This window comes from Bubalus kerabau, chromosome 20, assembly GCF_029407905.1.
Source record: "Bubalus kerabau isolate K-KA32 ecotype Philippines breed swamp buffalo chromosome 20, PCC_UOA_SB_1v2, whole genome shotgun sequence".
NCBI lineage: Eukaryota > Metazoa > Chordata > Mammalia > Artiodactyla > Bovidae > Bubalus > Bubalus kerabau.
In genome coordinates this window covers 7,946,129-7,971,661 of record NC_073643.1, presented here as the reverse complement: position 1 = coordinate 7,971,661, position 25,533 = coordinate 7,946,129, and the positions used below count along the sequence as shown (strand labels likewise).

The 25,533-nt window shown below is 47.6% G+C and overlaps 1 protein-coding gene across 7 annotated transcripts in view; it reads left to right on the top strand.

Moving 5' to 3' along the window:
- OSBPL10 (oxysterol binding protein like 10) overlaps positions 1-25,533 on the top strand; it is a 333,676-nt gene that overhangs the window by 262,025 nt on the left and 46,118 nt on the right. The gene's annotated exons all lie outside the window — the stretch shown is intronic.

The following is a 25,533-nucleotide window of genomic DNA, read 5'->3' as shown; positions in this document are numbered from 1 at the left end:
ATTGAGCAGGGGAGATTCTAACGCACCCACTGACGTGATGCCTGTTGACACGATGGGAGCAGTTACAATATATTATATCACTCCCCTAAAATAGCGGCTTCTTTGTATTGGTTGTGCTAATACCGTGAGCGCCTGCCTCCCACGCTCACTCCCCGCATGCTACAGAACCGGGCGAGCCCACGGGCAGTGGCTGGGGCTCTTCCAGGCGCTGCCCTGCAGCCCAGGTCCAGGGACGAGCAGCTCTGTCGACCTTAGCGGCCAGCCAGATCCCCACAGGCTCCCCGGGGCCTGTGATCTTCCTGCACGATGCTCCTTGACCGATGGCGCCTCTGAATGGCAGCTGGAGAGAAGCCAATGCAGCCTGCCTTTGGTTCATTTCTCCTGTGTCACGAGTGAATTTCTGTTTTCCCTGTTTCTTTGCATGCACATTTCCTGTTGACGTGATCTTGTGAACTGGGCTGGGACCTACTGTAACCACATGTTAGAGATGGTTCTTCGTTTCAATTGAAATCACTTTGGCTACAGAATTATAGAACAAGATCTGTTTTGTAAGGGTGCAAGCCCCGAAGCAGCGTCTTGGATCAGATGGTCTTGGTTCTCCATTGGCATTTTTCTCCCAGCTTCACGTGGTTCTTTTCTCCGAGGGTAACTAAAGGGCCTAGGTCTTCCAGAGGCAGGGTTAGCCTGCCCACAAAGTATTTCATCAGCATCTGTAAGGTGACTTTACAGAGTATGAAATGATAGGGGGTGTGAGGTTTTGAAAGGCCTTTGCCTCTGGCCATGCACCAAGTTTCAGGCGGGGAACACTTGCAGCTGACATGTAGTTGCCTTGCAAGTTGGCAACCGAGAGGATGATCGGAGCTTGGCGTTGGGTAGCTCTTTTGAGAGCCTTGGGTGGGGTCACTTGAGGAGGGGTACTTTGCTGCTAAGGGGCTGAGAACTCCAGTCCCTTCCATTTCATTGGGAAAGAAGCTTTGGGACTTCACACCATAATACACATACTTAAAACTTGCTCTAGAAAGAAGTGAAAAGAGAAATTCTTAGATCTTCAGAAATAATTGTTTAAATCCTGTGCACAGCGGCATCACGGAAACCCTAGCAGAGACTGTCATCTAATAGGCTTTAAAAAAAAAATTTATTTATTGAAGTCTAGTTGATTTATACTGTGTTAATTTGTGCTGTACAGCAAAGAGATTCAGTTATACATAATTCTTTTTTAAAATATTCTTTTCCATTATGGTTTATCACAGGCTATTGAATATATCAGTAGTCCCTTGTGCTATACAATAGGATCTTGCTGGCTATCCATTCCATAAAAGAGTTTGCATCTGCTAACCCCAACTTCCCAATCTCTCAGTCCCCAGTCCCCCCCGCCTTGTCACCTGCAAGTCTGTTCTCTGTGTCTATGAGTCTGTTTGTGATAGGTTCATTTTATCATATTTTAGATTCCACAGGTAGGTGATATCGTATGGTATTTGTCTTTCTCCTGACTTACGTCACTTAATGTAATAATCTCTAGTTGTGTGTGTATATATATATATAATTATAATTATATATATAATGGAATACTAATCAGCCTTAACGAATGAGCAACCTGGATGCAGCTAGAGATTATTACACACACGTGTGTGTGTGTGTCTGTGGTGTGTGCATTCTTTCTGCATTCATCTGTCAGTGGGTCTTTAGGCTGTTTCCATGAACACTGGGGTGCAGGTGTTTGAATTAGAGCCGTGTCTGGATATGTGCCCAGGAGTGAGATAGCTGGATCGTGTGGTCATTCTGTGTTTAGTTTTTTCTGAAGAACCTCTGTAGTGTTTTCCACTGTGACTACAGCAGGGTACATTCCAAACAACAGTGTAGGAGGGGGCCCTTTTCTCGACATCTTCTCTCGCATTTGTTACTTGTAATAGCCATTCTGACCAGTGTGAGGTAGTACTTTGTGGCAGTTTTGATTTGCATTTCTTTAATCATTAGCTTACTCCTTGGAAGGAAAGTTATGACCAACCTAGACAGCATATTAAAAAGCAGAGACATTACTTTGTCAATAAAGGTCCGTCTCGTCAAGGCTATGGTTTTTCCAGTGGTCATGTATGGATGTGAGAGGTGGACTATAAAGAAAGCCGAGCACCAAAGAATTGATGCTTTTGAACTGTGGTGTTGGAAAAGACTCTTGAGAATCCCTTCGACTGCAAGGAGATCCAACCAGTCCATCCTAAAGGAGATCAGTCCTGGGTGTTCATTGGAAGGACTGATGCTGAAGCTGAAGCTCCAGTACTTTGGCCACCTCATGCGAAGAGTTGACTCATCTGAAAAGAGCCTGATGCTGGGAAAGATTGAGGGCAGGAGGAGAAGGGGCTGACAGAGGATGAGATGGTTGGGTGGCATCACCGACTCAGTGGACATGAGTTTGGGTGAACTCCATGAGTTGGTGATTTACAGGGAGGCCTGGCGTCCATGGGGTCGCCAAGAGTCAGACACGACTGAGTGACGGAACTGAATAATTAGTGACCTTGAGCATCTTTTCATGTTCCTCTTGGCCATCTCTGTGTTCTAGGAGAAATGTCTGTTTAGTAACCTAATAAGCTGACTATCAGGGCTGCTGGTATTCCACATTCTGAGTCCTTCCCTGTATCTGTGCTGCTTTCCCATGGGTGCTTCCTGTAACTCCAAAGTTTGAGAGATCTGGGTTTTTTTTAAACATCAAGTTATTGCCCACTTTGCTTTCTGGTCAGTAGCACAGGCAGACGATAGTATATCATTATCCATATGAAATAACTAGCTCCAGAGTTCAACTTAAATATACCTTGAAGGAGAAACACTAAGGAGAGCTTTTCCCCCTGAAGTTAGGGACAGTCATTAATTTCTTGTCATTTTTGCCCTTATTCCTTTTGTGGGCCCAGTAGGAGATACTGTCTGGTAATCCCTTACGGCAGGCAAGACTTACGGCTTGTGATGTGGGTGTGATGGTTTTCTGAGAAGGAAGGATTAAGAGTTCTTTTGCAAAGCCTTCCCTCATTTTTTCCAGTGACACCGCTAGCAGATGATTTTTGCAACCCAAACAGCTAGTGTTGGTTGGACGCTATTTTTATTTTAGGCCATTGTGCTTTGTCTTTTTTGTTGTTGTTGTAAGAATTGAAGAAGCTAGCATCAGCCACCCAATAGTTTTCTTGCCAGAAAAAGGAGAATGTTTTCATTGTCTCCCTTTTGTATAATTTTGGAGAAACAACCCCAGAAGAAGTGAAGTGAAATTCCTGAAGGCTAAAAAGTTCCTTATGAGCATGTTCCTTATCCCTTATGATATTGAGAATATAGTTACTAAGTGGGTGGTCATTGGGAGACTAGGAATTGTAACTATTGTGATGCTTTAGACAAATATGTTCTTCTGCTTATTGTTGTGATCATGTTAGGTCTTTAGGAGCGTAAATTAGGATATAAACACTCTGATGTATATTTATGGTGTTTGTTTTATTATTTTTTGGCCATGTTGTATGGCACTCGGGATCTTTATTCCCCCACTAGGGATTGAACCCATGCCCTCTGCCGTGGAAGTGCGGGATCTCTGGACCTCCAGGAAAGTCCCTGTTCGTGTCTTTTTATGCCATCAAGCAATTAACTCAATCCAATTCCCATCAGACACAGACTGGGCATCCTCCAAGTCAACTCAGTTCTGATGCTGTCCACCTGGAGGGGGCGCCAGTCGCACAGGGGAAGGGCTCAGACTGCAAGACTGAGCCCCGCCATCCACCAGATGCCAGTCACAAGCCGAGGTTGTCACCTGTGCTTCTGACCAACTGGCTATGGATTGGAGAGTCCCGTCCTTCTCTCAGGTGTGATTAATTTGCTAGAGTGGCTCACAGAACTCAGAGAAACATTTACCAGTTTCCTACAGAAGGATGTCATTCAGAAACGGTAGGAAGAAAAGCTCAGGGCAAGGTCTGTAGGGAGGAGCTTGGAGCTTTGCTGCCCCCTCTGAGTGTACCTCCGCCTCCCTGCACCCCACCTGTTCACCAACCAGGATGTTCTCTGAACCCTGTTCTTTAGGGGTTTTATGGAGGTCTCATTGTATAGGCAAGAGTAAAGAAATTCTTGGCCACTGATGATTCTCCAGTGATTAAAGCACCTCCAGCTCCTCTCCCCCTCCCCGGAGACAAGGGAGTGGGACTGAAAACTCCAAGCCTCTCATCACAGGGCGTCAGCCCCGCGGACAGCCATCTCCCGTCCTTAGGCGACCAGGGGCTTACAAAAGTCACTCACTAACATAACAAGTGACACATTTAAAGCTCTCATTTCTTAGGAAATTCTGAGGGTTTAAGGAACTCTGTGCCAGAAATAGAGACAAAAAGCAAATGTACATTTCTTACCCTAAATCACAATTTCACACTCCCCTCCCCTGGTTCTGGCTTACCATAAAACAACTTACACGTATCTGGAAAATGAATGCATTTTCAAGCTCAGTCTGTTTCATTCTCAACAGAACAGAACTCAGAAAGCAGTGTGTATTTAATAATGTGAGTTACAAGAAAGTCGTGGTTGGCCTTGTTATCAAATGCAGTGATCTCAAAATTGTATTCTGCTGGGGCTGGAACTAACTAAATGTGAAAATGAAATACTCTCACATAATGAAGCGAGTTAGGATCTTGGTTTCCCCTGTTAGTAGAACGATAATTCAACTCTCCTAACGTGTTTGAAATGTTAAGTTTAGACAGAAAAAGGTTTTGGTTGTGCTTTGTCGAAGTACAGCTTGTTTTAGGACAGGAGAAGGGGAGATGTTGGGCCTGGTGCTCTTGACTTTTATCCACCCTCTGGACTGAAAACCCATCAGCTCACATCCAGGTCCCCGGTGCCTTTGCTTTTTTCACAGTAAGGTCTCTAAATGCATGGCGGTTTCCTCAGTGCATTTGTGTGGGAGCTGGAAGCTGAGATGGGGCCCATATTCCTTCTGCTGGTGTAACTGGTGGACAGGGTCATGAAGGGATGTGTTCAGAGGTAGGTGCAGTGGCAGAGCTCCGTTCAGTCCCGCTGCGCTGGCGGGAGAGGCTGCTGAAGCCGCCGCCGCAGCAGCCAGATGCTGGGGTCAGGGCCGCCTGCAGTGCTGGCTCTTGAGTTAAAAAGCCTAAGGGGGTGTATGTGCCTCCAGACCAGTGACACTGTACATGCCCAGTTCCCGTATCACATCCCTTCCTGGTCAAAACACCTGAAGTGGTTTCCATTCCCAGCACTGGATCTGGGCTGGTTGGGCTGTTGTTGAAATAAGGAAGCAGAGGATGGCATGGGGGCAATCCTGGATGTTGACCCATCTTTCTAGAGCAGGGGTCCCCAGCCTCTAGGATCTAGTGCCTGATGATCTGAGGTGGAGCTGATGTAATAACAATAGATGTAGTGCTCTGGAGTCATCCTGAAACCGTCTCCCACCTCCACCCCAACCCCCGGTCCAGGGAAAAGTTGTCTTTCATGGATCTGGCCCCTGGTGCCAAAAAGATTGGGGACTGCTGTTCTAGACAATATATCTGAGGGGTAAAACCCCTCATTTGTCCTAAAAGTCAGGTTTATAGAGGTATAATTCATAAATAATAAAACTCAGCCCTTTAAAAATGCAGTTTTATCACTTCTGTCCTTTGATTTGTTACAGCAGTTCCATCACTTTCCAGGATTCCCTTGGGTTCCTGGATATTTAACTTCTCCTCTGGTCCCTGGTGAGCACTCACCTGTCTTCTTTCCACATAGTTTTGCCTTTTTCAGAACACCCATCTAAATGGAATCATGCAGTCTGTATTCATGAGTCTGGCTTCCTTTGTTGGGCGTAACGTGTGTTGTGTTAATCACTGGAGGTGTTTATTTGGTGCCCAGACACCTACCCCTGGCCTGGAGAGAAACTGGAGAGTCATCTTGTTAATCCCTCCGCTGTGGCTTCCCAGATAGTGCTGGTGGTAAAGAACCCACCTGCCAATGCAGGAGACATAGAAGACTTGGGTCCAGTCTCTGGACTGGGAAGATCTTCCAAGTCGGGAAGATCCCCTGGAGGAGGGCATGGGAACCCGTGCCAGTATTCTTCCCTGGGGAATCCCATGGACAGAGGAGCCTGGCGGGCTACAGTCCACAGGGTCACAGAGTCGGACACGGCTGAAGCGACTTAGCACGCATGCACGGGTACCTTCAGCAGAAAGTGCTGATGCCATGTCTCAGGAACACGCCGTCAGCTCCTGTCAACCCTGGGTTGATGTTTCATTAGACGCTTTGCTCGGTGAGTCATCCACATCGAAGTGTCAGAGAGACCATGTGCCCTGCATCCCCCAAGTCTAGCAGGTTCAGAAAGACTTCTCCTAATGTCCCTACTACGGACTGGATCGGCAATTAGCTAAGTGGGCTTTGGTTAGAAAATGGCAGAATTGAATTTTCAAGTGCTTATGTCATAATCCCTCCTTCTCCAACGGAGGGGATTGTCATACCAATGAGGGGAAGAGACAGATATAAAAGATGTAGCTGAATGTTGCCTCAAGAAGAATTTTCATGCCCTTGGTTGAATTGTCATTTTTAGCCCAGAACTTTTGAACCACTCACTCAACGTAGAAGGCTGTCAGTTTTGAAATACTCTGAAATTCAAGTTGAAGCCTGGCCAGTCTAATCTCAAGCCATTTTGGTGATGTTTCATGCCTCACCTCCACAATGCATCAGTGTATAGGTATGTGTGGATTTGAGCATAAGGATAAGGCGTGGGACGGTGATAGATTTTTCAAGGTAAGGTGGTATGCTATATTGATCGTTGGGATGATTTTTTTTAACTAAGCTATTATAGGTGGCTGGGCTGGCTCTTTGTGCCTGGGTTTTCTCTAGTTGCGGTAACTGGGGACTGCTCTCCGACGCAGGGGGGTGTGTGGGCTTCTCATTGCGGGGGCTTCTCTTGTTGCAGAGCATGAGCTCTGGAGTGCAGGCTTCAGTGGTTTCAGCTCAGGGCTCAGTTGCCTCGTGGCGTGTGGGATGTTCCCAGACCAAGATCAAACCTGTGTCCCCTGCACGAGTACATAGATTCTTAACCACTGGACCATCAGGGAAGTCCCGGATAATTCTTTTAGCATACATTTTCAACCTTGAAGATTTGTCCAAAATATTTGACACGCATTTGTTTGTTAGCAACTGTTTGACCAGGGAGTGAGACAGCTAACCCATCATTATAATGGTGGAAAATTGCTTTTGTGATTTCTGTGATAGGTCCACAAAGTTTAATGGTTGCTCTGTAGGAAATGTTGTTGATCGTGTCCAGACTTTGTAACAAGAAAGTTCATGGGTGACATGATTACCTGTTTTCTACCCCACTCTCCTTCCTTAGTCAGAGAGTTTAATTGCATCAAACTTTCCAGATCCTGTAGAACACTTTTTTCCTCTGTGAACCATGCCTTTGAATCCCTAAATCTTAAAATAGTCTTTAGGGGTCCAGTGGCTACTCCCCAGACTGGAGGGAGTGATTGGCTTGTCAAGAGTCACAGGACTGATGAGCAGTAAAGGCAAGGTAGAAGTCTGGACTTCTTTATCCCCAGCCAATGCCCTTTCCTATAGACCACACCATTTCCTGTGTCCAGAAGGAAGCTTCAACTGCAAATAACAGAGAACCCAATTAGAAGCTCAAGCAGTAACACCGTTTAATTTTCTCACACAATTGGACTTCTGCCGATAGCGGTCATGGGTTTGTTGCAGTCAGTCCTGATGCCCTTGAAGATACGGACTGTTAAAAATGGTATGCAGGTTCCTCAGAAACAAAAAACTAAAACCGAACTACTGCCTGATCCAGCAGTCCTGCTGTGTGTCTTTATCCAGAAGCATTGCCATCAGGATCTTGAGATGTTTACACTCCAGTGTTCGTTTATTTCAGCTTTGTTCCTGAATAGCCACACAAGGTGGGAACAGCCTAAGTGGATGAATGAACAGAGACAGTGTGGTGTATGGATACGATGGGTTGTCAGTCAGCTTAAACAAGGGGCGAGCCCTCAGGACATTACGCTAAGTGAAATACGCCAGTCACAGAAGGACAAACACATGATTCCACTCATAGGAAGCATCTGAAGTTATCAGACTCATAGAAACAGGAAGTAGGATGATGGTGCCGGGGTAGAGGGGGATGAAGAGTGTTCTCCAGTGAGTGGAGAGTTCCCGTTGTACGAGATGAAGGGTTTGGAGGGCCGCTGTGCAGCCGTGTGCGTGTAACTAACACCGACCATACTGTACACGTCAACATTTGTTATGAGAGTAGATCTTGTGAGTCCTTTATGATGCAAAACATCAGTTATCTCTATTAAAAAAAAAATAAAAACAGGTTTCTTCCATTATTCTTGAGTTGGTTTTTCGTCCCCATGCTTGTCATGGGGGGGACTGTCATGCTACAGTCCCAAGCATCAGAAACCCATGGCATTCCTTTAGAATGTGGGACGAGATGAAGGCTTTCCCAGGATGCTCCGTGTGGGAAGGGAAGGCCCCAGCACACTTCTCCTGTATGTCCCAACCAGAACTAGATCCCCCGGGGCCCCACCCAGGACCTATAACTCGAGCCTGGCAACTGGGTTTCCACGACTGCTTTAGAGTAATCAGTCACCCTCCCTGGCTGTGGAGGAGGGTGCTGAATCACAGTGAATCTTGAGTCCTAGGTGGCCCCACACTGGGTCCCCATTAGCAGGGGAGCAGTGGGGATAGCCTTGGGGTGTGGAGATGGTGTGACTGGACCCCCCAAACCTGCCCCAAGCGGGTTTTCTTCCTGCAGCGCTCATCTGCAGCTTCCACAAGACTTTTCCAGCCCTACCATTTCATCTCATAGGCCCAATGCTTTGATGAGTGAATGTGAGTGAAAGGTCCATCTGCACTGTTCATGTGCTGAGGGCGTCTCTCCCCGTCCTCATCTCTGTCCCTTGCTCTCTCTAGGAGTCTGGATGCCCCAATAGAAGTAAGTCTAGGGACTTCCCTGGCGGTCCAGTGGTTGAGACTTTGTGCTCCCAGTGCAGGAGGCATGGGTTCCATCCCTGGCCATGAAACTGAGATCTCACATGCCATGCAGCATGGCCAAAAGCCTAAAAAAAAAAGTAAGTCTAACCTGCTGAGTGGCACGTGAGTTATGAATGCTGCTGTAATAAGAAATTCATTAATGACCAGTGTCCTGGCCTCCCTAAACAGAAGGCTCGCCTACTCATTAGTCCATTTCTCGTGATGGGCCTTGACCTGTCCAACACATACTAGATGATGGTGGTGATATGTGGAACTCTTATTATGACCTTTTCAGAAGATCCATGCAGGGCATTCCAGTTTAGGTCCTGACATTATAGGAATGAGCAGTGGGTTTTAATCATCTGGATTTTTTCTTCTCCTCTTCTGGCTGTAGGTCTGCAGAGACAGCAGTCCATCCACTCTGCAAATGTAGAAGATACGCCTCCTAGTTACCAGATCCTCAGGACTTAGAAATCAGAAGGATCCAGGTTGTTGATTGTGTTGAAAAAAGATCCTTCCCTCATAAGTTTGCTCTGTGTCCCAATAGAGTAAGATAGTAATTATTCATCTTCTTGGTTATTTGTTTGTTCATCAAACACTAAGTGAGCTACTGTGTGGTGGACGTTGAATGGAAGACTCCTTACTTTAGCAGATTTCATAGCTCAGTACTGTGAGCTAAGTCATACCCAGGTGGCCAATGCAAGAGACTTAAGAGGTGCAGGTTTGATCCCTGGGTTGGGAAGATCCCCTGGAGGAAGGCATGGCAACCCACTCCAGTATTCTTGCCTGGACAATCCCACGGACAGAGGAGCCTGGTGTGCTATGATCCATAGGGTTGCAAAGAGTTGGACATGACTGAAGTGACTTTGTACGCATGAGCTAAATCATATACCACCCTCCCTACAAGTTCATATGTTGAAGACCTAACCCCTAGTAGGACTGTATCTTAGAGTTACAGACTGTATCTGAGAGTCCTTAGGAAGCAGTTAAGGTTAAGTGAGGTCATGTGGGTGGAGCCCTAACCCAAGAGGACTCTCTCTGACTCTCCACCCTGGGAGGACGCGGCAGAAGGCAGCCGTCTGCAAACCAAGAAGAGAGCCCTCATCAGAACCCAGCCGTGCTGGCCCCCTCATCTTGGACTTCCAGCTTCTAGAACTGTGAGAAAATAAACTCCTATTGTTTAACCCAACCCAGTCTATGGACTTTTGTTTGCCCAAGCTAAGACACTCAGCTTATTAACTCCATGCTTTTCTCACAGTAGTCACAATTATTTTTCTCTCTTTATACCTTGAGATTAGAAGCAGGAGAGATGGTTTTTAGCTCAGTGATGTTTCCAGGTTAGTTTGCCAACACTGTGGAGGTTCTGGGGTCTGGGGCTGTGGTCTGCCTGTGGCCTGTGGCAGTTAAAATGACCATGTGTGAGCCGCATGGCATTTGGTGGTGCCCTCATAGGATCCAATTGCTGTTCCTCCCGTGGCTGAGAGCTCCTGTCCATAAAAAAAAAAAAAAAAAGGTTTTCTGTCCTCTTAACAATCAACAGCAAACATAACCATCACACAAACCTAAGCTCTGTGTGCATATTCCAAGGGCTGCTTGAACCTGGACTCTGGCTGCACTGATGAGCTCTCAGAGGCTACCAGACGCAGCAGTGTCATTTCCTGAGCAGCTTTGGGGGAATTTTTTTGTTACTTTTTCAAGGATTTGTTCCTCCCTTCATTCCTTTTCCTTTTTTCTCCTCTCCCTTCTAGTGGGTGATAATAAAGTTTTGTTTCCTTGGCTGGTGTTTTTTTCATAAGAGCAGGTGGAATACACTAGGAGGTCCCCAGCCACACCTCCTTAGGGGCTGCTAGGGTGTGTCTGGGGCTTGAACCAGCGGGTGCAGCCCTGGAACAAGCTGGTCTGCGGTGGGCCTCCCCCACCCCTCCCCCCAGTCCACTGTGGCTTTGTGACATAAACACCCACCAGAGTGTTGGGGATGCAGCCGCCGTGGATTTGCCAGTTGTGAGCTGGAGCTATATGAAAAAAATCAGCACCAAGTGGTATAATCTCTTCTGTCCTGCAGCAGCCCCCAAAGGATTAAGCGCTTTGAAACTGGTGAATGAAAAGGGCTTAGAATTATGCAGTATTTTGTGTGGGTTTCCCCCCTTCTCCCCTCCCGCTTCTCCCTCTCTCCACCCCTCCTCTCCTCCTCTCCACTGCCCCCTCCTCATCCCCTGCTTCTCCCCTCCCTCCTCCTCCTCTTTGCCTTCCTGCCAGTCCTGTGGCCACAAAGAGGGAAAGCCTGACCTGAACCAGACGTGAAGAGTGGAAGCGAGTGTATGCAGGTGGTATGCTTATTTTTAGTGTCCTGTTGTTTCGGGTTTATTTATTCTCTTCCTAGCCAGGTGGCCCCAAATTTCACAACTCCCTCCGCTTTCCCCCTGGCCCGCCTTGCCCTGTGAAGTGCTACCAGCAGAAAGAAGCTCTCCACCATCTGCCCGGCTTACATTTTTATTTGCCCACGATGAATAACTCTTCCCAGGGTGATTTATATGCCCCCTCTGATGATGTTCACTTTCCGGAGATGGGAAGTCGATGCTCAGAGATTTATGATCTTGGGAAAACAATGTCATGGAAGAAACGAGGAAAGTCTTTTCTCACATCCACTTCGGGCTCTGCCTGAATTAATCAATGAGTTCTTGGATCCCTTTTGCGATGTGAAATTGAGTTTTGTAGATGGATTATGGGGCCATGTGGCACCGGGAGTGCCTCTGTGCTGTATTGTAATTCTAAATTCTAAATTTTTTGGTAATGATGAAAGATGAGCAGCTCACCAGAGCAGAGATGATGTGTGTGTATGCGAATGAAATTGTCTAAGTCCTGGTAGATTTCTCTCCCTGCGGATATAGGACTCAAACGACCGCTGCTCTGACATTTGATCCTACTTTACCAGCAGCTGTTTGGCTGTCCGTCGTGTTCCCAAAGCTCTCCTTGTCCCTGCAGATGTTAGAGCAGCAGGGGTCAAGCAGGTGGGCTTTGTGAGGTGACAGGTGCAGGCAGGTGTCACGTGACACCTGGCCACCACCACCTTCTTTCTCCTCTGGGAACAATTTGTAGTCATCGCTTACCCAAATCCCTGACCCCACTTCTCTGCCATTCTCCATCTGCAGCTGGCTTATTAGACACTGGGCTGTCCTCCGTCACATGTGGCTCTCTCTGTTGGCTACAGTAATCCCAGCCCGTGACCTCATCACTAATAAGTATAAGAGGGGCAGACACACAGCCATTTGCAGGAAAAAGAAACCATAACTTTTTTGGAAATGAAGTTAAATCTGAGTGAGAATGCTGTATCAGTTGTTAAAGCCTTAGAACTGTCCTTCAGATTGCCCCCAAATCTGTTTTCCTCGATCTAATCAGAATTGCTTTCCTTGAAAGAGAATAAGCCATGTATGGAACTTGATTGCCTTTAAGTAATGCTGCAAGGCATCAGATCTTACAGCGGATGTATAGTATTTAATCCACACTCTGAGTTTGAAAGAGTTTTGTGGGTCATTCTGGAAATGGACCCCACCATGAATGACATTCTTTTTTGGAAAATGTGTTTCAGACTCCAAATATCTTCTTTTCACTGGTTTGTGGACTAAAATGCAGGGCCAGCTTGTAGTTTTGTTTTAAAAAATTATATGACTGGGAGAAAAAACAACCCCTTTGGGGAACATGAGGTTTTCTTATAGTGACTGAAACCAGTTTCCTGTACTGAAGTGAGAAAAGAAATGCAAGCAAGAGAAAGGGACTGCTCTTAGGGTTACCTGCCTTTTTGTTTCATTGTGGTACATTTTTAGAGCTAAAAACTTTATTTAGAAGGAAATCTTACGTAGAAATTCCCAGAATGAGAAAATACCCACCCATGTTAGATGCTGTTTTGTGAAATAAGTGGGTCTTCACCGGAAGAGGGGAGAAGTGAGGTTATATGGCATTATGGCTTCTTCCTGATTCTTAACAGAAGCCCTTTATAAAGCAGCAGCGTGCCCATCTCACAGAAGCAGGATCTTTGTTTATAAATTTTTTAGAACGCAGATTCCTGGAAGAAACAATCAGTAGAATGTAAGAGCCAAAACAATAACTTGAGAAGGGGAGATCCTCTTTTTGACAGTCTGGCTGTGGAGATGAATAAAAAGTGTCTCAGAGCTGCGGGAGTGTTTTGGAGAGGCGAGGTTAGATGTTTGCATGCCTAGATCATAGGACCGAAGCTGGCACTCTGTCTTGTCTTGGGCATTCTGGTTTAGGGTTGATGTCAGGCTGAGCCATCCCTTGATGCGGAGGGCCGGGTGTTAGCACGGTGTGTCTTTAGGTTCCCCTCTGTGGAGGCTGGCAGAGTTGATTGGACCCCAGTCCGTTTATTAACTGTTTTTGAGAATGTGGGCGTGTCAGTGATCAGTGGTAATGATCGTAGTAATTTCCTGGTGGAAACGTCATGAGAACCAGTTGAGACCATGCCTTGTCAGTGTTCAGCTCTGTCCCTCGCACTTAGTGGGTACTCACTAGTCTAAGTCAGTCCCTGTTCAGATCGTCTTTGACCTGCCTCTCTTATCCCTGGCTGTAGATACAAGTTGAGAAACCCCTCCGAGTATTTGTTGTTAAGCGAGTTTGAGTTCTTCACACGAGATTCATTTCTCTTATGTCATTTTCCTAAAGAATAGTCTGGGTGTAAGTGATGACAGATGTATCTATTTATATGGTGGCCCCGATTTACAAAGGTCCTCCACTTATTCAAATATGGCTTCTCCAGCTGATTGAAGAAATGATGAAGGCACTCTTGTTGCAAGGCAGGCATCTTGCCAGGCTCCTCACGGAGGAAGTCCTGAAACCATCCATCCAGCTGCAGAGTGGGCCCAGTTCCCTGGGCATCTGGAAGATGTGCTGACTTGCACACCCCAGCCTTGCTCAGCAGAGGAAGTCGGGAGTGTAGAGAAATAAAGGAAATATTACGTGGACTGTATTAGTTTTGTATTGCTGCTGTAACACATGGCCACAAACTTAACAGCTTGTAAAGCACAAATATATCATCTTAGAGTTCTGTAGTCTTATACAGGTCTTGGTGGACTAAAATCCAGGTGTCAGCAGAATGGCATTCCTTTCTGGAGAGAGGCTCTGGGGGTGAATCTGTTCCCTTGGCTTTTCCAGTTGCTAGAGGCCACCTGCCTGCCTTGGCTTGTGGCCTCTTTCTCCCATCTTTTTTAAAAATGATTTTTTTCTTTGGCTGCACAGATTTTTCTCTCGTGGCAGCAAGCGGGGACCACTGTCTAGTCGCGGTGTGTGGTCTCAGCAGTTGTGGCATGTGGGTTTTGTTGCCCAGTGGCGTGTGGAATCTCCCAGACCAGAGATGGAACTCGTTTTCCCTGTATTGGCAGGTGGATTCTTATCCACTGCACCGCCAGGGAAGTCCCCCTTCCTCTGTCTTCAGGGCCGGGGACCTTACATCTCTTTGACTCTGCTTCCATACTCCTATCTCTCTTCCACTTTTAAGGATCCTTGTGGTTACACTGGACCCACCCAGATAACGTAGGAGAATCTCCCTACTTTAAGATCAGCTGATGAGCACTCTTTAATTCCCCACTGCCAAACAATAATAACCTAGCATAGGTAATAACCTAACACAGTCGAGTCCTGATTTTTAGAACAGAACATCTTTGGGCCATTATTCAGTCTACACAGCAGGCAAGTTGGTTGGCAGTCACCAAATACATTAGACAAACCAAGGAAATGAAATTGGGATCGACCTCTGGCTTGAAGTAGAGACAGTGGTTAAATCGCTCCCTTTAAGGAAAGCAGTCAGCTCAGCTGGATGCATTATCAGGAGAAAAGTGACTGGCTTTGCTTTTTGTACACAGTGAAACTTTTCCAAAGTGGCTTTTTCCCAGCCTGTCCCTGCTCCCCTCCCCCTACTCCCACTGCTCCCAGGAGCCTCAGACTTAAGTCAGATGTGACCCATGAGGTCATCTTTGACAGTTCACACGCTTCAGAGCTTGTCAGTGGGAGGAGGAGGAGGAGGACTTGAAAAATTACTGTGAAACAACATAATTGTTCCATAAATACAGCATAGGATTTGTAGGAAGTTGGAAATGCCCACTATTCTTCCAACGCGACCACCTACAAGGAGCTGCTGTCTCTCTCCTGGGGATTCTGTTTGCAGAGCAAACATACATGCTTTAAACAGTTTTTACAGCAGTGGAATCACACTATAGATAACATGGCTCTCTCATTTTTAACAATAGACCATAGGTATATTGTTTGCATTCCTTTTAACAGCCGCAAAGCATTCAAGTCTGTGTCTCATAAGTCATGGAATCACATACTGTAATTTATCAATATTGAACCACTAATTTCTTTAACCGGACTCCACGAGAGACTTTCAGATTGTCCAGTTTCTTTTACAAATAGTGCTTGACACATATTTGGCACATAATGCACAGATGTCTTATATAGGGAAACTGTCGAGTAGTGAAATTTAAGCAGAATTCATATGTGGGAATTCCCAGCATATGTGGGAATTGAAAATGTTGCAAAGTGTTACCAAATTGCTCTCCAAGACTCTCCGCCAAATTTACCCTCTCGGCATTGTGTGAGGGCCGCTACTGTCCTTTTCTTTTGCCATTAGGGATGAGTAGCAAGGTCTTGTTTTCTTACCGGTGCTTTTTAAGAAGAAAAATGGTTTCTTGTTTAATTTCTGTTTTTATAATTACGAATGACGTTAAGGATATGCATCACGTATTTATTAGCCCTTTGTATTTCTCTTGCTTTTAATGTTTTAGTCATAGCCTTTGTATTTTCTTTCAGTTCAGTCGGACTTCTATAAGAATCCTTTTTGTATTAAGCCAATCAGTCCTTCATTGTGTGGGGAAAAGGCTTTGCGCTCCTCCTGGGTGTACTTTGAGCGCTAAGACACGCGGATCACGGTCACCGTTACAGTAGCCAGCGTAAAACTTCACCCCGTGGAGGAGCCCTTCCTCGAGTCAGTTTGAGAGTCTGATTCCCTTTACATCCTTTTGTAACTCAGCGCTCGTTTCAGAAGACTGTTGCGTATTGGTGTCTGGGGTCGCCCACTGGGATGAGCCGCCGTGTTGCAGTGTGTGTGGTAGCAGTATTATAGGGAGTTCGACATTGTGGGAATGTACTTGAGCTGCTGTGTATACCCCTCCTTCTGGGAAACACCATCTGCAAGAATCAAGCGTCCTGCCGTGGAGAGCACTGGTCCTCCTGCCTGCGACCTTCTCCCCGGGCCCCCTGCTTACTCGGAGGCAGAAGTCAAAATGTGTAGCCATCATTCTGCAAGTGGTCCTGGCTGTGACCCTTCATCTCCAGCCACAGTTGATTGTTGCTGGCTTTAAGGCAGTGTCTTTAAGGGTCTTTTTTCAGAAATGTATTTATCCGGCTGTACCAGATCTTCGTTGCGGCGCTCAGGATCTTTAGCTGCTGCATTTGAACTCTTAGCTGCGGTGTGTGGGATCTAGTTCCCTGACCCCGTGCATAGGAAGCGCAGGGTCTTAGTCACTTGAACCACCAAAGAAGTCCCTTAAGACAGTTTTATGCAGGATACTTACCAAGTTGGAAAAAAAAAACAAAACAATAGTTTTATTTCTCAGAAAATGAAGCACATAATGTCAGAAGTTAAACTTTTTGTTGTTTTTTTTTTTTTTTTTTTTTAGTTCTAAAGACATTGGATGGTAGCATGGTAAAATATTCAGTCAAATATCAATTTCAAATAAGGTATCGTCTACCACAGGGTATTTTTAAACTCGCATGAAGGATGTGTTTCATGATCATGCTTTATGAATGGGATGAAGATTTATTGTTCAGGAATAGAGCATTTATCAAATGTCTACCCAAATGACAGGAAGCCTAGCTTTGAGAGTCATCGCAGGGCTCTGTTATGCTTGAGAAATGGAAATTCTGTGCCTCAGAATGGTCTTAAAAAGAATTAGTGTTTAAAAGAGTGTAGGTCCTACCTGAGACATTCATACCTTAAAATTCATTGTGGTCTTTTGGTGCTAAATATCATCCAGTTTTTTAAAAATTGTATTTTAGTGAAGTATAGTGGATTTACAATGTGTTAACTTGTGCTCTACAGCAAAGGGATTCAGTTACACTTATGTGTGTTATTTCTCATATTCTTCCCATTGTGGTTTATCGCACGATATTAAATATAGTTCCCTGTGCTGTGCAGAAAGACCTTGTTTACGCTTCCTGTATAGACTAGTTTGCATCTGCTAACCCCACACTCCCAACCCTTCCTACTCTCCCTCCCCTTTGGCAGCCACGAGTCTGGTTTTGTGTCTTGGGAGTCTGTTTCCATTTCACAGGTACATTCATTTGTGTGCCATATTTTAAGTTCCACATGTAAGTGATATCATATGGTATTTTGTCTTCCACTGTCTGATTTACTTGATCATCTCCAGGTCCTTCCATGTTGCTACGAATGGCATTATTTCATTCTTTTCTGTGGCTGAGTAATATTCCATTATATATAATACGCAGCATCTTCTGTATCCATCTTCTGGACAGAGGTTGTTTCCATGTCTTGGCTGTTGTAAATAGTGCTTCTGTGAACTCTGGGGTGCATGTATCTTTTTGAAATCTGGTTTTAAACCCACAGTTCTGATCATGAATAGCTGTAACCACGCAGTTTTCTCATTCCTCTGGGATGGTTACAACTGTCTCACACGTTTCCCCTTGAAGTTTCCACTGAATGAAGCATTTGAAAGTGGGGCAAGGCAGAGTATGATACTGTGATGGTTTTTAAAGTAGAAGATGTAGTAAGCCTCATTGGGATTTTATGGCAGTGGGATAATCTGAAAAAATGCTCTGTTGCAGTTACCCTCTTGGATCCCGAGTATCGGTTCCCATTCAGATAAAAATACAGGGAAACCTTCTTTAATAATATCTGCTATCACCGTGGCTAGAAAAATAGTCTTACAAAATGCAAATTAAAAAGCAGAGAAAATGCCAGCTGTTTGAGCCAAAGTGTATTGAGTGGGATTTAGAGATTGGAGCATCACTGGAGGCTTATTGGTGCTTCCTCACTGTGGAGTTAAGAGCTGTGGTGGTTTTGTTTCTGGTTTATTCTTTTTCTACACCCCCCGCCAAAATCCTAGATAGAGCCTATTTTCTCCCAGATGCTTTTCCCTAAGTTTATTAGTTTTTATAGAGATCAGGACATGATAGACGTACACCGGGGACTTCTTTAAAAATGGATGGGTTTTATTTATTTGGCCTCGCTGTGCAGCATGTGGGCTCCTAGTTCCCCAATCAGGGATCAAAGCTGTGCCCCTGCACTGGACGCGCGGAGTCTCAACCTCTAGACCTCCAGGGAAGCCCCCTAGAGACTTTTTAAGAGAAGTAGAGTCTAAAATTGCCCAAGCTTCAGATTGTTTCTAAAATTTCTAGCTCGCCTGCAAATGGTGTCATCCCTGGTGGCCTGGACAGAGTGTTATCTTCAGAACAGTTTAATGGGCTTTGCCTTTCCCATTCATGATGTGATCCCATTTTACCTGCAAAGGACAATAAATACCTCTTGCTTCGAATGACTCAGAAGCAAGTCAAAGCTATTCTGTAGTTTGTGGGACCACCAGTTATCTCCTTTGGCTTATCATCCCCTCCCCAAATTTTCACTGTGTGTGCTGTGGGCTCAGTCGCTTAATCATGTCTGACTCTTTGTGACCCCATGGACTGTAGCCCACCAGGCTCCTCTGTCCACTGGCTTTCCCAGGCAAGAATACTGGAGTGGGTTGCCATTTCCTCCTCCAGGGGATCTTCCCGACCCAGGGATCGAACCCAGTCTACTCCATTGCAGGCAGATTCTTTACCCACTGAGCCACCTGGGAAATTTTCCCTGGAGAGAACCAATTGGGAATTTTCAAGTGTGAGACAGGGATGATGAAATTGGACAGATAGAGTCCTGAGTCAGATTAAATGAACACGTGCTGTAGCCACTGATGCTCTTCCAGTCCAAGCTTATAACTTTCTCATCCAGCTTTTGGGTCCCTGAAAAAAATTTCCAGGACCTGGTCTAATGTTGAGAAATATAATTTCCTTCTTTAACTTGTGCCTACCTGAGATTTGGGGCAAAGTTGTCCATGTGTCCATGATTGGATCCTGTGTCCACATTGAGCTTTCAGGATTAAGTTTGGAAAGGCGTTAGAGACCGTGACACACTTCCTGCTACCGGCTTTCCTGGGGCCCAGCCCTCCAACACACCTGCTGCTTTTCTGGGCTGGTCCTTGGAGTCCCTCTGGCCTTTCATCATAGGAGCAGTGCTTTCCTCAAGTGCTAATGTGTGTCCAAATCACTTGGGGGCTCGGTAACCCTCAGGCTCTGCAGGGGGAGGGGTGGAAGCAAGGAGTGTTCAGGGGGTTTAGAGCTTCAGTTTCACAAGATGAAAAATTTATTGCTAGAAATTTATTGCCCAGTAACATGAATAGAATTGATACAGCTGAACTGTACACTTAATAACAGTTAAGATGTTAAACCAGTAGTCGGATGTGTAAAGTGATTTGTCATAACTATTCAGTAAGGCCTGTACATTGCATCGTATGTAAATTCTGCTTCGATTCAAAAATAGCATCAGAACGCAAACAGAACACAAACTCTGGGCGCCTGTCCCAGAGTTCCGGGTTCTGCAAGTCTGGGATAGGACCCAGACTTTGCATTTCTTTCTTTTTTTCTTTTATTAAGCATTTTTGGGGGAAGGGGGCTGCGCTGGATCTCCTTTGCTACATGTGGGCTTTCTCTAGTTGCAGCAAGCAGGGGCTGCTCCCTGGTTGCCGTGTGTGGCGTCTCATCGCCAAGCACAGACCCTAGGAGCTCAGGCCTCAGTAGTTGTGGCACGCAGCTTACTTAGTTGCCCCGAGGCATGCGGGATCTCCCCGATCCAGGGATTGAACCTGCGTCTCCTGCACTGGCAGGTGGATTCTTAACGATTGGACCACCAGGGAAGTCCCAGACCTGGCATCTCCATCAGGTTCCTGGTGATGCTGGGGCTGCAGGTTGAAGACAGTGTGTTAGGCAGGCCAGATCCCGAGCTCCCCGCCAGTCCATCCTGCAGCCTTTCCTAGCTTTGTGTCTCTTTTCCCCATCCCTGCCGTAGAGGCTGAGCCCATGGCTGTGCATAATTTGCAGGAAAAGCTAGGTGATCCATCAGTTAGCAGCATTAAGGGTAGAGTCTGAAACAGCCACTCTGGGGGCGCCATCGAGTCTAGTCTCCTGTGTTCACTTTCTGAATAGAGGTGCTTAACCTCCGCTGAATCAGAAGTCCATCATACAGCACAGAGCACAAATCAATAACTGTGGATACAGAAAGTCAGAATTCTGTCCTCGATATGCATCTGTGGTTGTGACAGAAGCAAACCATAGAGGGTAGAACTCCTTGAAATCTGTAGTTACAGAATCATTTTCTATCGCCGTCACCCCCCGGCAAAACGCCATACATCATTCCATCACCTTTTCATTTTGGCGGTGAAGGCCCTTGTAAAATTGTTCTTCTGTGCTTCAGTCAGCATTTTAGATTTTTTAAACGATCTGTTCTCACTGAGCTTTTTGTTGTGAAAATGTTAAGAAAAGACAGGCACGGCGGTAACCTGTGAATGACCCTGGGGAGGCTTCCATGCGGGAGTGGGAAGGAGAGGAGAGAGGGACTCCTTTGGCCCCGGGATCATCAGCACCTTCGTCAGGATGCGGGTGGTCTTGCCGCAGAGAAATAACAAATGCTGGAGCCCTGGAAATGAGTTGGGAGGACCTTCACTGTAAAGCCTGCTGAAGTGACGAACATGTTTTCTTTGCACACTGACCAGTAGGGAAGCCCAAGTACTCCCAGTGAGGCTGGGTAAAGTGTGTTTCGTTTGAATTAATTCCCGTATCTGCTTAGTGCTGGTGGCTGCCACGTCAAGCAGGGCAAGTCTAGGCTGGAGGAGGGTCAGGTGAGCAGCAGGAGGGGATGTGAGTAAGGAGGTCTGGGGGAGGAAGGCCCCAGATGCTGGGCTGAGCGAGTAGATCATTGTCTCTGGGCAGTGGGAGACTTTAAATGGAGAAGCGGGTGTTCAGGGAAGAACCTTCTAGTGGTGCCAGACGAGTGTGAGAGGAGGGGTCTGGAGCAGATGAGAGTCTGGGAAGAGCTGGGGTTCTGTGGGATGTGCCCAAGGCCCGGGGTGTGATGGCAGAGGTGGGGGAGGCAGGGGGGTGTATAAGCAGGTGGTTGTTGGGGTGCTGCGTGCTGGGGAGGTGTCCGTGAGCCTGCAAGCTCAGCCTGTGTGACAGGGAGGATGATGAGCGAAGCAGGAAAGGTGGGGTGCTGGGGGGCCCTTGAGTTGCGTGTGGGCCTGAGAGGGGAGAAGAAATGCTAACGGCTCTTTCCCAGTTGAGTGATGCCGTGTCTGAGTTCTTAAGAGCTCCTCTGCCGTCCCTGGTTGACTAAAATAATGCCACCTGCAGGCATTGGGACCAGAGTGGCCGCTGGTTCCATCTGCTGCCTCCAGGGCCCGCTGCTTCCTTCCTTCCGAACTGCCTGCCGCTGCCTTACTGCTCCCCACGGCTCTGGCAAGAGCTCTTGTTGACCCCACAGCTGGGAACGCATTCCAGCCACGTCCATGCAGGTCCAGGGGAGCCCAGGCCGTGTCCTGGACCATCTGCCTCTCTCCTGTGCCTCCCATGGAGCCTGATGGGTCTGTCTGGATAAGGGAAGGGGCAGGGCATCCTCCGGCACCCCCACTGCTCTCCACGCTCCTTCACGCTGGGCCGCAGCTGCAGGAAGCTTCTAGAGTGGTTCTCAGTGCCCATCGGCCCTATGACAGTCACATTGCTGCTTAAACAGGCCATCTCCCCAGGGCCTGGGGTGTGTTCATCAGCCTCTTAGAGATCTTCAATAGTTGCTCACCTCCAAAGGGGCAAGCCAAGTGTATCTATTCCTTCAAGGAGTATGTCAGCTTCAGTATGTGTGTCCTGTTGATACTGTGAGTAAAACACAGCCTGGTTCCCGAGAGCGGGCCTTCTCTGCGGGGAGATGTGATCTGTCAGTATGGGATGTGATCCATGCTGGGAGATGGAGCAGAGCTTGGGGGAGGGGGAGGCGGAGAGGACCATGAGGCTGTCACTCAGGTCAGGTGACGCTCGAGTGAGACCTGAGGGAAGGGAGGGAGGGAGTCAGGCAGGAATCGGGGTGGGGCCGGAGGTTGGTAACAGCAGGTGCAAAGGCCCTGGGGTAGGTGTGCACCACACGTGCCCAGGGAGCAGGAGGTGGATGGTGGGGCCCGAGGAGGGTGCGGGAGGGGCGTGCTGGGAAGGAAGGGGAGGGAAGCAGGGGGGCCTCATGGGCTTCAGGGAGGATTTTGATGCGGAAGGAAGCGGGGAGGGTTTTGAGCACTGGAGTCAGAGGATCTGCCTTATGACGGAAGATGCCTTTGGCTGCCGAGAGGAGACAGAGCCGTGAGGGCGGGGGCCGCAGAGACTGGCCGGAGCGGGGGTGCAGTAAGTAAGCGAGGGCTCACGGTGGCCGGGGGCAGGGCCTGGAGGCTGTAAGAGCGGTCAGCACCGAGATGCAGCTTGTAGGGTTTGCTGGGGCGAGCGGTGTGGGGGGAACATGAGTAAGCGTGGGCTCGGGGGTGCTGCCGAGGCTTTCGGCTGAGAGCCTGGGAAAGCGAAGTTGCCACGTTCTGAGCCACAGAGGGCCGCCGTTTGGAGGTGGGAGCTGAAAGGTGTGTTTTGGACGTGATATGTTGAGATCCTGTTAGTATGCTCGTTCTCTATCGCTGCTATAACAAACTGGCACAGACTCATTGGTTTAAAACAATGTAAACGGGTCACCTTGTAGTTCCATAGGTCAGAAGTCCCAGACAGGTCTCACGGAGCTAAAACCAAGGATTTTTTCTGGCAGTTGTAGGGGAAACTCAGTTTCTTTCTTTGGCCATATCGCTTTCAGGATCTTAGTTCCCCCGTCGAGGACTGGACGTAGGCTGTGCAGTAAGAGCACCGAGTCCTGACCACTGGAAAGTCAAAGTGTTAGTTGCTCAGTGTCCAACTCTTTGCGACCCCATGGACTGCAGCCCACCAGGCTCCTCTGTCCCTGGGATTCTCCAGGCAAGAATACTGGAGTGGGTTGCTGTGTCCTCCTCCAGGGGGTCTTCCCGACCCAGGGATTGAACCCAGGTCTCCTGCATAGCGGGAAGACGACCATCTGAGCCACAGGGGAGCCACACCCTAAGTACTGGGCCACCGGGGAGTCCCAGAGACTCGGTGCGCTCGGCTCTTGCAGCTGCGGGAGGCTGCCCGCTCCCCTCGGCTCATGGCCCCGCTCCCCCGTCCACACAGCCACCAGTGGCGCTTCTCTCTGGCCAGTTCTCCTGGGGGCACCGCCTTCCGACCACAGCCAGTTGAAAGAGTCCTGCATTTTAGGGATAATACGATTCTGTTGGATCCATCTGGATATCCCAGGACCAGCACCCTGATTCCAGGCTTTCATCGCATTTGTAAAGCCTCTTTCTCAGGTGAAGTACCATATTCACAGGTTCCAGGGTGAGGGCTTGGACGAGTCTAAAAGTCCATGGTTTTGCCTAATTGCTCAGGCGGGTATGGACAGGCTGTTGGACACACGAGGCTGGAGGTCAGGGGAGAAGGCTGATCTGAGATGTACGTTTAGAAGCCATCAGTGTGCAAATGGTTTTAAAGCCAGTCAGTCACATGGGCTCTCCCAGTCGAGGCGTAAGGTCAAAGCCATGGATCATCTGGGTTCAGCCAGACCTCCCTAACTGCTGTGTCTCTCCTGTTGGAAGGGCCCCTTCTTTCTCTGCTGCCCTAGGCGTTGCTTCTTGGTGAGACTCGGCCCAGAGTCTGGCAGTGCACAAGTCACCTTCCTCCTGGCCTTGTCTGACTTGGCATCACGTGTCTTTTATTTTTTTAATTGTCATTTTAAAATGACACCTTTATTGAGATCATTCACAGGCCAGGTCAGTCCTCCCATTCCAAGTGTGTTTGAGGACGCTCCCAGCATTGCAGTCAGCATTAGGGTATCATCACCTCAAAAAGGACCTTAGCTCCTAGCTGCCACCCCAGACCCCCCAGCCCCCACCAACCATTAATCTACTTCCTGTCCCTATACACTGACCCGTTCTGGGCATCTCACATGAGCGAGATTGTAGCATTGGTAATCTTCTGTGATTGGCTGGCCTTTTCAATTTAAATCTGGATTTTGTCCATGCAGGCTCTACTTTTTCTGATTTTTCTTTAGTTTTCTTCATTCAGTGCTTACAGGTTGTTTTTTTTTGTTTGTTTGTTTTTTTAACTGAGCACTTGTTACAAAACCAGCCTCTGTGCTGTGATTCTAGAATTGGAAACCCAAGGTACACAGTCTCCTGTCCTCAGGGAGCTCTGAGCTGGGTGTGCTGACAGCCTCAGTCTCCCCTCCTGAACTCCCAGCTGACTTTGCTGATGGATCAGGGCCTTCATCCTCCTGCAACCTGGAAGAGGCTTCGAATTCACATTGACCCAGAGCCCTAAGCAGCCAGCCCGAATCATCAGTATTCCTTGTACCAAGAGAGTCCTGGCAGTCCTGCTCTGATGGGAAAGCAGATAGATGTGCTGTTGCATAAACACGGTAGGCAAAGGGACTTCCCGGGCGGTCCAGTGGTTAAGACTCCATACTCCCAATGCAGGATGTGAGTTCGAGCGCTGGTGAGGGAACTAAGATCCCACATGCCCCGAGGCACGGCCAAGAGATAAATAAACTTTCTGATAACAAACTATTAATATATATCATCCTTTTTTTAAAAAAAAAGGCACACTTAGCAATCAAGCCTCCCATGGTACTTAGAAATTATGGTGCTCATAAGTATTTTAAAAAAAAATGCAATTGGTTAAGTGCCAAATTGGGCACAGACAGGGTGCTCATGGAGTCCTGATTAGGATAGAGGCACTGCCTCCACCCCCATGAAGCGCAGCTGAACTAAGGTCTCGAATGATGACTTGAAACTTGCCACTCCCACCCAGGCCTGGAGGGAGAAGGGTCTCCCGCAGACCCCACTTGCAGGATGCAGGGCCCATACCTTGAACATCCTTCTGTCTTCAGTATCTCAGGTGATGATCATGAGCATTTGAGGAGACTGGTGTGGTGGTAACTCATTCAAGTCTGGTACCTGCTTATCCCTCAGCCCTCCCTATCCCTCAGCCCTCCCTAAGGGTGGGACGTCTTTTTTGTCTTAAACCACCACTTTTCTCTTTTACCAGAGTCCAGAAAGGCTAGGATGGAACTCAGGGAGTTTCTTCCCCACCTTTTCTGAGTAGTGTTGGACAGCAGCTGCCCACTCCCATCACTCCCCACAGACCACAGCCGGACCCTGGGGCCTGGGATGGCCTTCGAGCTCTGAGTCTGTGTCCTGGCTGCCGTGCTGTTTGTCCTGTGCGATGCCCAGATCTTCCTGGGATCCTCGGCTGAGATTTTCGAGGGGGATTCCTATGCATCCCTTCCTGCTGCAGCCCCAGGTCTGGGAACTGATGCTGCCTCTGGTGGTTCAGGGGGCCTGGATCTTTGTGGCCCCCGAGTCCTTGGCT